Source organism: Girardinichthys multiradiatus, chromosome 13 (genome assembly GCF_021462225.1).
Source record: "Girardinichthys multiradiatus isolate DD_20200921_A chromosome 13, DD_fGirMul_XY1, whole genome shotgun sequence".
NCBI classification, from domain to species: domain Eukaryota; kingdom Metazoa; phylum Chordata; class Actinopteri; order Cyprinodontiformes; family Goodeidae; genus Girardinichthys; species Girardinichthys multiradiatus.
The window spans coordinates 21,096,194-21,108,138 of NC_061806.1; the positions used below are offsets into that span (position 1 = coordinate 21,096,194).

At 36.9% G+C, this 11,945-nt stretch overlaps 1 long non-coding RNA gene across 1 annotated transcript; it reads right to left on the reverse strand.

The window, feature by feature from the left end:
* Positions 1 to 4,303: 4,303 nt before the first annotated feature.
* On the reverse strand, positions 4,304 to 7,606 carry LOC124879708. Its single transcript, XR_007041095.1, has 2 exons — positions 7,518 to 7,606; positions 4,304 to 4,805 (listed from the first exon to the last, which is right to left on the reverse strand). It is a non-coding gene; the product is annotated as an uncharacterized LOC124879708 (long non-coding RNA).
* Between the last annotated feature and the right edge of the window lie 4,339 nt (positions 7,607 to 11,945).

Here is an 11,945-nt window from a genome sequence, read left to right on the forward strand (position 1 = left end):
TAAGGTATTTATATTTTACTTGTTTATTTTAAGATGAATTTGAATTTATTTGGCTGCCCCATATTAACTAATTGGCATTAACCTTTTCAGATTCCAGTGAACCCAGATTCAAAGGTCTGCAAGAAGAACTACTGGAAGCTGGATTGCAGTCAGATCACAGCAAAGATGGTACGTCGTCACTTTACAAAACACCTGAAGATCTTTCCTGAGTTGGCCTCCAAGATCAAGGCAGGCTGCCTGACCAGACCATCAGAGCAGATCTCAGCTCTCCCCTCTCCTGAACCTGCAGCCTGCAGCGCCGTTCAGGTCAGACGTGAGGTGAAGTTCACTGGTCCTTTCTCGATTGAATCCTTGCTGAACAGAAACAGCCCGTCTGTTCAGGTCTCCAGAGGTTCTCCTCTGTCCAGCGTGCAGTTCGGGGCCGATCAGCAGCAGCAGCAACCTTGGCCCAAAGATACAATGAGGATCTCCGGCTGCTACTCTGAGAATGATCTGTTTCTTAATACTTCATCTGGATGCTCCCTTATCTGCTCAGCAGGGGGCAGCACATATCGTGGAACCGTTGAGCCCAATAGATGGATCACTGAGCCCTCATCCTCCATCTACACAAGCGCCAGAGCTCCTTCCTATTTCACCAGCTCAGCTACAGTTACATCATGCATTCTGCACCAATATTTATACCAAAAAATACCCGCTTTTGAGTGCATGTTTTGTTTTTACTCTAACAAAAATTTGCAGTTTTAAATATGTGTTTTAAAGGAGTGAATACACTCCAAAATATTTAAACACGGATACAATTTATAGCCAGAAAAAGCTTGTGATTGGTTTTGTCTTTTTTTTTTGATTTTTTTTTTTTGTCTAGTACTCCTTGCTTGTTTTGGTTGAGTTGGAGTCCAAACAAAATGTTTTCTCCTGAGGCAATGCTCAGAGAGACACAAGATTTATTTTGCATGGAATGCATTATTCTGTTTTTATGTCCACACTTGTTTGTTGACTAAGTTTTTTTTTTTAAATTGTCACATTTTAAGGTCAATGTGTTCTGATCACAAGATGGCTGTAGAGTGTCAGAGATGCTCATGAATTGACAAAATTCTCTTATAAATACACGTTATATAAAATCTGCTCTGTTTGACGTTTGTTCATTTTGTGTATTGATTGAACATTTTACAAAACCTTTACACACTTCACAATTATGCCCTTTATGGCAGAGTAGTAGGAAGATGGGCAGAGCAATGTTGGGAGAAAACCTGTTGGTGGCTACAAAAGACTTAAGACAGGGGCAGAGGTTAATCAGCAGGACATAAAAATGGAATGAATTAGAACAAAGTATGTTAATATGTTGGAATGGTCTAAAGTTCAGACCAAAAGCCAATTACGAATGAGTGGCAAGTCTTGAAAATTGATATTCACAGAGGGTCTCCATCCAATCTGACAGAGCTTAAATTATTTTGCCAAAGTGAAATGGGAAAAGAAATCAGGTCTGAGACATGAAAAACTAGAAAAGAAGGGTAGTTCTACAAAGTATTGACTGACGCGGACTGAATATCAAAGTATGCATTACTTTTTACATTCTGTAGAGAAAATGTAAAACCAGATGTCACTTTCCTTCCAATTCACAAATATACACTACTTTTTGTTGGTCTACCACTTGAAAAACCCCAAAACAAATAAAAGTTTGTTATAATGTTGCAAAAGGTTCAAGGAGTGTGAATAATTTAGCAAGGCTGTCTATGTACGCTGCAGTTGCAGGTCAGTTCTACAATGTTCTAAATATTCATCGATTTGTAACTAAAGAAAGCAATTTGGGCTATTAGCACAGCACTGAATAATGTGTCATAACAAAAATGTTTTTTTTATTTGAAAAGCAAATAATTTAGTATAAATGATTTAGTATAAAAATAAAGGAGTTATGCATTTTAAGGCCTGGTGAGGTAGAGTAAGATAAACTGATTTTTAGTATTGCTGAAGAGAGCAGGCTTAGGAAAGGTATTACTGGAGGATTAGAAAGAGGCCTTTGGTCATTGTTATCTTCAAAGAGGTCAGAGGCAGGATGGGAACTGAACATGCACAGGAATAAGGGAATTACAGACAACGCTAAAAAGATGTTTATTTTATTTCTAGAACACCAAGGGTCCTTTTTAATGATAGAAATCTATTATAAAAAGGAAGAAATTGTTCCTTTCATGTAAAAGTTGACAAAATACAAGTGAATTAAAGGTCTTATATTAAAAGTTGTTCAAAAATAAATTATATACCAATTTGTTGAAAACTGTGTAGATGCAGAAACCTGCAAATCCATCTTCCATGTTGATACAGTTTCATCCAGAGTTCATTCTGAAGCTTTGTCAAATGTTTTGTCACTTGTAGTCATTTTTATTTCAGTCAACAAAATCTTGCTATAATTTAGTCGTTTGTATTTACTGTTCAAACAGTTGACTAAAATCTGATGCCCTAAAGAAAGACAGTTTTTTTGCATAGGCCAAAGGGATTCAAGCCGCAGTCCATGAGGACCTCAACCAAAACCATCTGAAATACAACTAATCCACCTCCTACTGCTCAAGAATCATTGGCTATTTTTCTAACTATGTTTATCAATGACTAAAATTCGATCTGACTGGATTCTACCTACCAAAATCTTGCCCTGCGACGTACTGGCGACCTGTCCAGGGTGTACCCCGCCTCCTGCCCATAGACTGCTGGAGATAGACACCAGCTTCTCCGCAACCCACTATGGAAGAAGCGGTATAGAAGATGACTGATTGACTGACTGACAAAACATTTCAGTTAAAGTTCTGGTCATACTGCATACATTTTTATTTCGTTTTTACCCTGAAGAAAAGGTAGTTGACCAAAACTTTGACAAAAAATTGAACTAAATTCTTACTGGTTCTGTTTTAAAATTGTACCAGTGTGTGCAGAATCAAAAAGGGCAGCATGAAAAAGGTAGAGAAGAACCAAATGAAAGAAACAGTAGGCCATAAAAGAAAAGTATTTTGTAAAATTGGCCTTTAAACTGTATCACTTGGATCAAACATTTTGGATTTTTTCCATAAGCTTTTAAGTATCTTGGCCACTTCAGAACATTGTCTTTGTTGTTCTTCAGTCACTTTGCATGGGGTCATTGTGCATTTGGAAGACACATTTATGCCCAAACATTAACTTTGTGACTAATGTCTTAAGATGTTGTTTCCATATTTTTGCATAATGTTCTTTCCTTATGATATCTAGTTTAGGAAGTGCACCAATAACTTCTGCAGCTAAATTTTCAAAAACCATGATGTTGCCACTCATTTACAATTGGGATGGTGTTCTCAGATTTGCTAGCTTTCCCCTTTGTCCTCTGATATAACTCCAAATAAATTAAGTCTTTGTCCCCAAGTGTATTTGTAAACTGTAGTCTGGCTTTTTTATATGTTACATTCTGAGTAATGGCTTCTTTCTTACTGAGTGGCCTTTGACTCCATGTCAGTATGGGACAAACTGAATAATGACACACTCTTGTCAGCTTTAGCATAGCATCTTCACAAGTTTTTTGGGTTTGTTCTATGTCTGATACATACATTTCACACCAAAACATGTTCATCTCTGGGACACAGATCCTGCCTCTTTCCTAAAGAATATGATTTCTGAACCTCCCTTTCTTTCTTTACCTGCATATTATTGTTTGAACAGATGAGTGTGGCACTTGCAGATATTTAGGAAAATGAACCAGACTTGTGAAGTTCCACAATTCCCTTCCTGATCTCTTGGCTGATTTATTTTACAAGATTTTTCACAAGGAAGCCATGTGTATGAGGTATTGTGTTAAAATAGATCCACAATAAATCTGGACTTTTCCAAATTGTTTCCGAAAGTATGGAAATATTGTAATTTGAAGACACTAAGAAAAAAAATATCAATTTCTCATGATTCTGACAATTAACAAAGAGAAATAATTTTGGGAATCCTAATTAATCTAGAAGAGAAAAGGTTAGGTTTTATTTAATCTCAACCAGTGAGAAGAAAATGGTAAGTGTGTTTTTAGACAGTCTCTGTAAATATGTGGGTTCAAATGTATATACAGAGACAAACAGCTGTGTTTTATTAGTTTTCCTCTGCCAAATCCAAGATCACCCATACAATTTAGCAAAACAAAAGAATGTTTGGAGTCCGAAGTAGAAGGAGTATCTCCCAAACTAGGAGCTGGTTTTACGTAATCAGAGCCCAATAGCTAACCTTTTGGAAACTCTACAAACCACACATTAGCCAACAATTTAAAAGTGGTGGAATATGTCTGGAATATAAATGATACAACAGAACTTGGTTTTCAAGACTATTATAAATTTAAATTTCTTATTTAGATTTTTACAACAGTAGGAAGTCAGTGGGAAAATATGATTTTTTTCAGCATTTTCCCATCAAATTAGGTAATCCCAAAAACTTTTGTTTAAAAAGACAATTATGATGTGCAATTTAGATTGAAGAGAATACAACCTAAGACAGACTATGCCAGAGCCCATACACACCATCATATCTCCTGATGAATGTGGCCTGTTTAAACCCCTCCTGGACTGCAGACAATATCCTGCAATAATTAGGTGAGCATGACTTTCAGCACAGTTACATCCAACAATTGTGCACGAATTGCACTGTAGCCTCTTGTACTTTGCTCTTTAACGTTTCCACATGGTGCAAACATTTAACAGGACATGAATCATGCATCAGGGGCCCTGTTATGAGGCCAAAGAAGACACGGGTCCCCTGAAGTCTCCATCACCGTGTCCTGCTGAGAAGTCACCGGGGAGTCAGGAACACATCCAGGACAGCTTGCAGTTAATGACGCGGCAAGCCAACACCAGACATGTGAAATAAAGAAGCATTATAAATGGTGAATAAGGGCAGTAAATCATGTAAACATTTCTTTCTGAAATGCTTTCTACAACAAACAAAACATGGTACAAATAAAAGCAAATTGTTATTTCTGCTGGTCATTTGTTAATGTCGAGAAAAAATCACAATGCAACATTTGTGAAAGTGTCAACATTTAATGGTTCTGCCTTTTGTTATCTTTTGGCACACCCTTCTGTAGCAATAACCGTGGCTAAATGTTCTCAGTAACTATTGATCAGTTGTGCACAGCAAGTTGGTGGAATTCTAGCACTTTATACTGAACCCATGGATCCTGCTAGATTTCCTCACTTGAACTCGTTGCCTTCTGGCCCTTTCACAACCTTTCTTTTGTATTATGATCAGAACTTTGACTCGGCCCCTTTAAAACATTAACTTTGTGCTTTTTTACCTATTATGTTGGCAGAATGACGTGTGGTTAGGGTAATTTTCCTGCTGCATTACTAACTATCTCCTCAGGTCAAGGGCAGATGTTCCCAGGTTATTCATCCATTTCTACATCAATCAAAAACCCAAATAACTAGTAATTTCAAGTAATTTAAAACAGTGAATTTTTGCATACAGAAGGAAATATTTCCAGCAGTTATTCCTGTTAAATGTCAATGTTATGACTTACATCTAACGAGAACCCAAAAATCAATTTCTGGGACAATAAGAATATTAAGTGAGACCAGCTGAAAACATTTTTAAAACAGGAAATGCCATGTTATAGCCTACGCAATCACTGCAAAGACTGCTGATTTGACAATTGAAAATATTTTGAAAATAGATATAGTGCTCTTTGACCTCCCATCACGTGTAGTAAGTGTGAGCACTGTTGCCTTGCAGCAAGAATCACAGCCTACGATCTTTTCTGTATGTAATTTGCTTGTTCTCCCCAAATCTGCATGTCTTCTGTAAGGATGCTAATACTAAAGTCTGATAAAAAATTATGTATATCAAAAATAATTATATTATTGCATGCAAGGCTGTGCAAAGCTGTTTGTCCCGTGTGTCTCTTTGTTGCCCTGTGATTGTCTGATCCCATCAGGCCCAATTGTTTCTGCAGATATGCACTAGCCCCCCACAACCCTGCACAGATAAGCAAGTAAAGAAAATGTATGGAAGTAATACATACATTACTTGTTCTTACAACAACAAACAAATGTTCTTTGCAAACATCTTACTCTCTAAATCTCTTACCTAGCTATTAAGGATTTTTGTTGTATATTTAAAAAATACATTTTACAAAAATTTTGAGCAATTAAAATAGGCTTTGTTTCAATAATATGTTAGATAAATCAGTTTTAAATAATGATTTGGAAATATGTTATCCATACTTGAAAGGCTTAATAAAGCTGGGAATTTCCAACAGATATCATCAGATCATGTGAGCTGATAGCAAACAGGAAAGTTCATAAACAAGAATTTATTGAACAGAAGGAAAAAAAAAGAGTAGGCTGAGCTCAACATTTGGCACTCTGAGTACTTCCATCCCAAGGGGATTAGTGGCAGACGACCTAGATTGTGCCACTGGCCTCCTGTCCTCCCATCTTTTTTTTCGCATTCTGTCCTCCCTCCCTTCCTTTTCAGACTGATCAACAGAGATTGCACACAGAGAGTTGTGAGCCTGGCACTCAGACAGAACCACAGAGCATGTGACTTAGTGACACACTGAGGAATAGATGGGAAACAAAACAGTTTTTCTCTGTCTTTTTTCAGAGCTTCTCATTATCTTCACAGATTTTTTCTTTCCCTTTACGCTGTGTCATGGACACATGTTTGTTAAAGGTCTATCCCAGATAAGGCATTAAATATCTTGTTTTGAGTATTTAAATTTTTTTTAAGATTGTCAAAAAAGGTTCTTGTAAGATCAATTAAAATTTAAGTCTGTCTGTATATTGTTTATAATTAACTCACTGGTTTGTATTAGGTCAGCTGATTCAGAGATTATTAATCCTTGTTTACTGTATTTCACATATAATCCTCACTGTGGTCAAAGCTGTTCAGGCTGCCTTTAAATATTGGTTCCTGACATCATAATGCATACAAAAGCACAAATAAACACAAGCATAGTAAAATTTAACATTTCTAAGTCTTTTATTGAGTATTGTTTTTTAAGTCATCAAAAAGCCTTATTTTGCATAAGCATTTGTCTGATTAGATATGTCCTCTGCAACATTTTGCTTTCACGCTTGCTCAGTTTTCATGTTTAGGACTAATCTCTTGACTATTGTTCTGCTTCTTTATTTTATGCCTTAGCCATTGAAGGCTGGTGTAGTGACAATAAATGAGCTAATATTAACACTTAAGTTTCTGGTGTATTCAGGCCATTTAGCAATACAGTAATACTTTATTGATTTTTTAAATAGTTTTTTTATTATTAGAATAAATAAACCTAGATACCAGAATGTTACAAGATTTACATAAATGTTCTGCACATGTGCTGTCACTGTCTATCTGGAGGCAATAAATGCATCCTGGTCCTACAGGTGGGCTTATGATGTAATGTTTTTCTTAAAGGCACAGAGCAGCATTATAGTTAGTCCTGAAACTGTACTATTTAATACACTAAATACTGTATTTGCAGTATTAACTAGAGGTTTCTTAAAGGCGTGCCACTCTGACGTCAGAAGAATAAACACACGCACCACGTAGTGAACTTCAGTGGAAGCAGTCACGTCTTCCACGTCTTCCTCGTCTTCCTCGTCTGGCTTCCCGCTCTATCCTGCACCGCCACAAAGGGTCGAAACTATTGTGTCATCATTATAACTCAGGCCAGGGTGTGCTGCGTTCAAGCGCTGAATGAAAAAAAAACAAAAAACTAAAACTTTGTATGTGGCTTTAGGAGTTCAATTGATAATCTTGTATCCTCGTTTCAGCTTCAAGTCTATATATATATATATATATATATATATATATATATATATATATATATATATATATATATATATATATATATATATATATATATATATACTGCTCCAAAAAATAAAGGGAACACTCAAATAACACATCCTAGATCTGAATGAATGAAATATTCTCATTGAATACTTTGTTCTGTACAAAGTTGGATGTGCTGACAACAAAATCACACAAACATCATCAGTGGAAATCAAATTTATTAACCAATGGAGGCCTGGATTTGGAGTCACACACAAAATTAAAGTGGAAAAAAACACTACAGGCTGATCCAACTTTGATGTAATGTCCTTAAAACAAGTCAAAATGAGGCTCAGTATTGTGTGTGGCCTCCACGTGCCTGTATGACCTCCTTACAACGCCTGGACATGCTCCTGATGAGACGGTGGATGGTCTCCTGAGGGAACTCCTCCCAGACCTGGACTAAAGCATCCGCCAACTCCTGGACAGTCTGTGATGCAACGTGATGTTGGTGGATGGAGCGAGACATGATGTCTCAGATGTGCTCAATCGGATTCAGGTCTATGGAACAGGCGGGCCAGTCCATAGCTTCAATGTCTTCATCTTGCAGGAACTGCTGACACACTCTAGCCACATGAGGTCTAGCATTGTCCTGCATTAGGAGGAACCCAGGGCCAAACGCACCAGCATATGGTCTCACAAGGGGTGTGAGGGTCTCATCTCAGTACCTAATGGCAGTCAGGCTACCTCTGGCGAGCACATGGAGGGCTGTGCAGTCCTCCAAAGAAATGTCAGTGTAACAACTTAAAAATTAGTTACATTCATACCAATACCAATGTACTTTGTCATCTGTTTTTTCCTTCAATGTAAAAAAGGACAACAACAATAGGTTTGTGATTAACAGAGGTGACCCAAAGTTGTGTGCAGACCTAGGCAGAATATGATGTAGGGGCCCACTTCCAGTACAGCTTATTGTCAACCAGCCAGCACAGCGCTGATGTCTCATTTATATTGTCCACGCTTGACTATTTTTAGATTTTGCATTTTAAAGAGCTTGTTTTAATGTGAACTAGTGAGCCATCATACATTTCTTAGAGGAATGATCCAGTTTTTTGGGAAATGGGCTTCTGCTGAAGAGTCACAAGGAGAAAATATCTTACATGCAGCATGAAGAAGAAAGAAGAAGAAAGAAGAATGACAAGAAGAAAAAAAAACTCTTATCGCTTTGATTATGTATGAACAGATTTGATTTTCCTGGAGACAAGAACTAGCCGCTTATTACAGGTGGGCCAAGAGCGAAACAGATTTCTACCATCTTAAAACCACCTTAATCTCAAAAACTTCATTGCAGTTTCCAAGAAAGCTTTTTTATGAACCAATAAACCGCAGTTGTTTTGACATTTGACAACCCTCATTCTAGTAGGATCAGCAAGAGCCACCAGGCGGCCAACCATTTTAATAAGCATTTACCTAGTCTAACAAGGTGCCAATAAACCTTTACTCTGAAAGCCACAGCTAAGAGGGCAACCACTGCCTCACAGTTAAGAAACTAAACTTCCGAGCTGGAGTTTGTTAGGGCTAATTAAAGCTGAATACAAACATAATTTCTTGCTCTAACACCAAACCCTTCTCGACTTTTTCAAGTTTAATTACAGTTCTCAAATTTTACTAGGTTGAAATTTTAATTCATAATGCAACCCGTACAAGCATTACTATTTTCTGATGGAAACCACACACTATGAAAGAGAACAACGACTGACTGAAACAAGAACTTCAGTAATTAAGATTTGCTAGTGAAAAATAAAATAGTTAATGTTGTCACAATTACAAAATGATTAAACATTAGATTTACTTAATACATTTCTTTTTTATTTAATTGGATATTAATTATTGCTCTACAATATTGTATCTTATAGTATGACCCTTTTTTGTGAAACAAGCTAATACTTTGTTTTATGAATCTTTTGAACGTAAAGATCGTGTCCAACAGCCTCTGAAGAAGGCAGGCCATGTGTTTCTTTTAATCAATATGCACTGTTAAAAGAACATTTGAAATGCTACATAATGTTTACTGCTAAATAAAAACACTAATCAAAGTGGTGTGTATTAGTGCAAACACTGAGTTGCACACCTTAAATGGGACTCATCATATTTCCCATCATATGACCTAGCTTATTACCTGCTTTAACAGTGTTTGTCTGCAGTTGGAGTGAAGAGTAGCTTTGATCTGTAGCAGTGATTTTGTGGAATCATATTACAAGCTTTTGAGGAGAGCTGTTTGTTTACCCTCACTACAAGGTTGATAAGAAATCATTAACAGCTAGCCTTTTTGGGTCAGCGACCCATTTTTAACTATTAACAACAGCAGAGAGGTAAAGTTGGCAACACAATTAGTTTTGGCCCTAATCTGTAATAAGTAATCTAATTTTCTTCAAAACAAACTGCCAATCATTAATTTGAAATTATGATCAAGCAACACATTTTGGTTTAATTAAAGGTGAAATTTGTGTTGATGTAACTTTGAATGTACGTGATTTGTTTGTCTCCCTGAACTTTGTCCTTTGTGTCACCTCTGAGATATCTTTTAATGCAGTTTTATTACTGTTTTTTACATGTTTGATGGATTGACATTGGTGGTTGTAGCTTCAAACTGTTTTGTTAACTGGACAAAATTCCTTGTAGGGAATGTAAATAATACTGACTTCCTGAATAGTCAAAAACAGATCTCCAGTTTTTACACAACCATGTTTCTTTCTGGGAGTTTCCACTTCCAAGAGTAGTTCTTTGACCTTTCTCGGGTCATATACAGCCTTCTTAAAAGCAAAGTACACCCTCTGTCCACAATAAAAATATTATAGGGTCTTTTACAGGTTTTAAAACTATTTAACTGTAACCTCAAGTGTACAAAAGAAAACATATTCCACTATATTAAACAAACAGCTGTCTTAAATGGTCTCTACTTTGGAAATGGCCAAATCACCCTTTCCACTCTAATAAGCATAAATAGTTTCTTCGTGAAGGTCATTGTTGACATTTTTCTAATTTGGCATTTAATTGACACAGACCAGCAGTCTGCCAAAATACCTGCTTTTAAAGAGGTGGCCATACTTGCTAATGATCAGCTATTAGAATACATTTTATTTGCAGCACCTGACTGCAACATTCTCAGGTGTGCACTCAGTTGCATCCTTTTCACACACAACTTGTTCGCCTTCGGTTGTGTTTTCATGTAGTAAATCAGGACATTGCTGTGATCTGTCATTGTTTTTAATCAGAATTTATGCTTGAGGTTAGATTTAATCAATTTTACCAACTAGTAAAAGTACTTTTATTATGTTGTGTTTTTTTTGAAAGCCTAGAATTGAAGATGTGTTTTTCTTTTACAATGACTGCTCATCTGCCCCTTTTTGTTTTTCCATCAGCAACCCCTATGACCAAAATCCAGGGTATGTCCAATATGTACACATAAACATCAGCAGATGTTTGCTTTGTTCCACCATGTGGAGTGAATAAAAACGAAATCCTACCACTGGTAAACTTAAGAGTGTCACTGACTAACACTGTATTAGACTTCTTTTTCTTTTTTGGTTCTCTTATGAAATACAGTTAGGTTTAGTACTTAAACCGAAGGAACTTGATCTGAGCAATGAATGCCTGCCCACTGTTCCAAAACCATGAATCTAAATGGATCATAGGCGCCCCCCCCAAAAAAAACCCATCTCGTAATCAGAGAGGTTTCTGGACTTGTATTCATGCCATGGTACCATGTAAACAACCACTGAGAGTGCTTGTTCAGCTTTTGATGTTTCTGTCATCAGGAACCACTGTTCCCTGGCATGTTTACCGTGTCTATACTTGGCAGTGGTGATAAAGATATTAGCGTTCCAATAGAGAACCTGATGAGCTTCGAGGAGATTAGGGTTAGCTCCGGGCCAGTCCGCTCACCGTTTGTGTCTTTCCTCCTTATGCAACCCACAATAAGCTCACTAGGGTGAATGCACTTGCAGTTCTGGATGATGGTCATTTTTTTGCTCTCAATGATTTACTCAATGTGGAACTTGCAGTGCAGGACGCAACAAACCATAGTTTGTACAGCGTGAAAACATGAGTAAGCACATATTAAATTCAAGTCTAGAAAGAGCCTAAGGTTGTTGATTGTTTTATAAGATAAGACATTAATGTTTGCATGAACATTG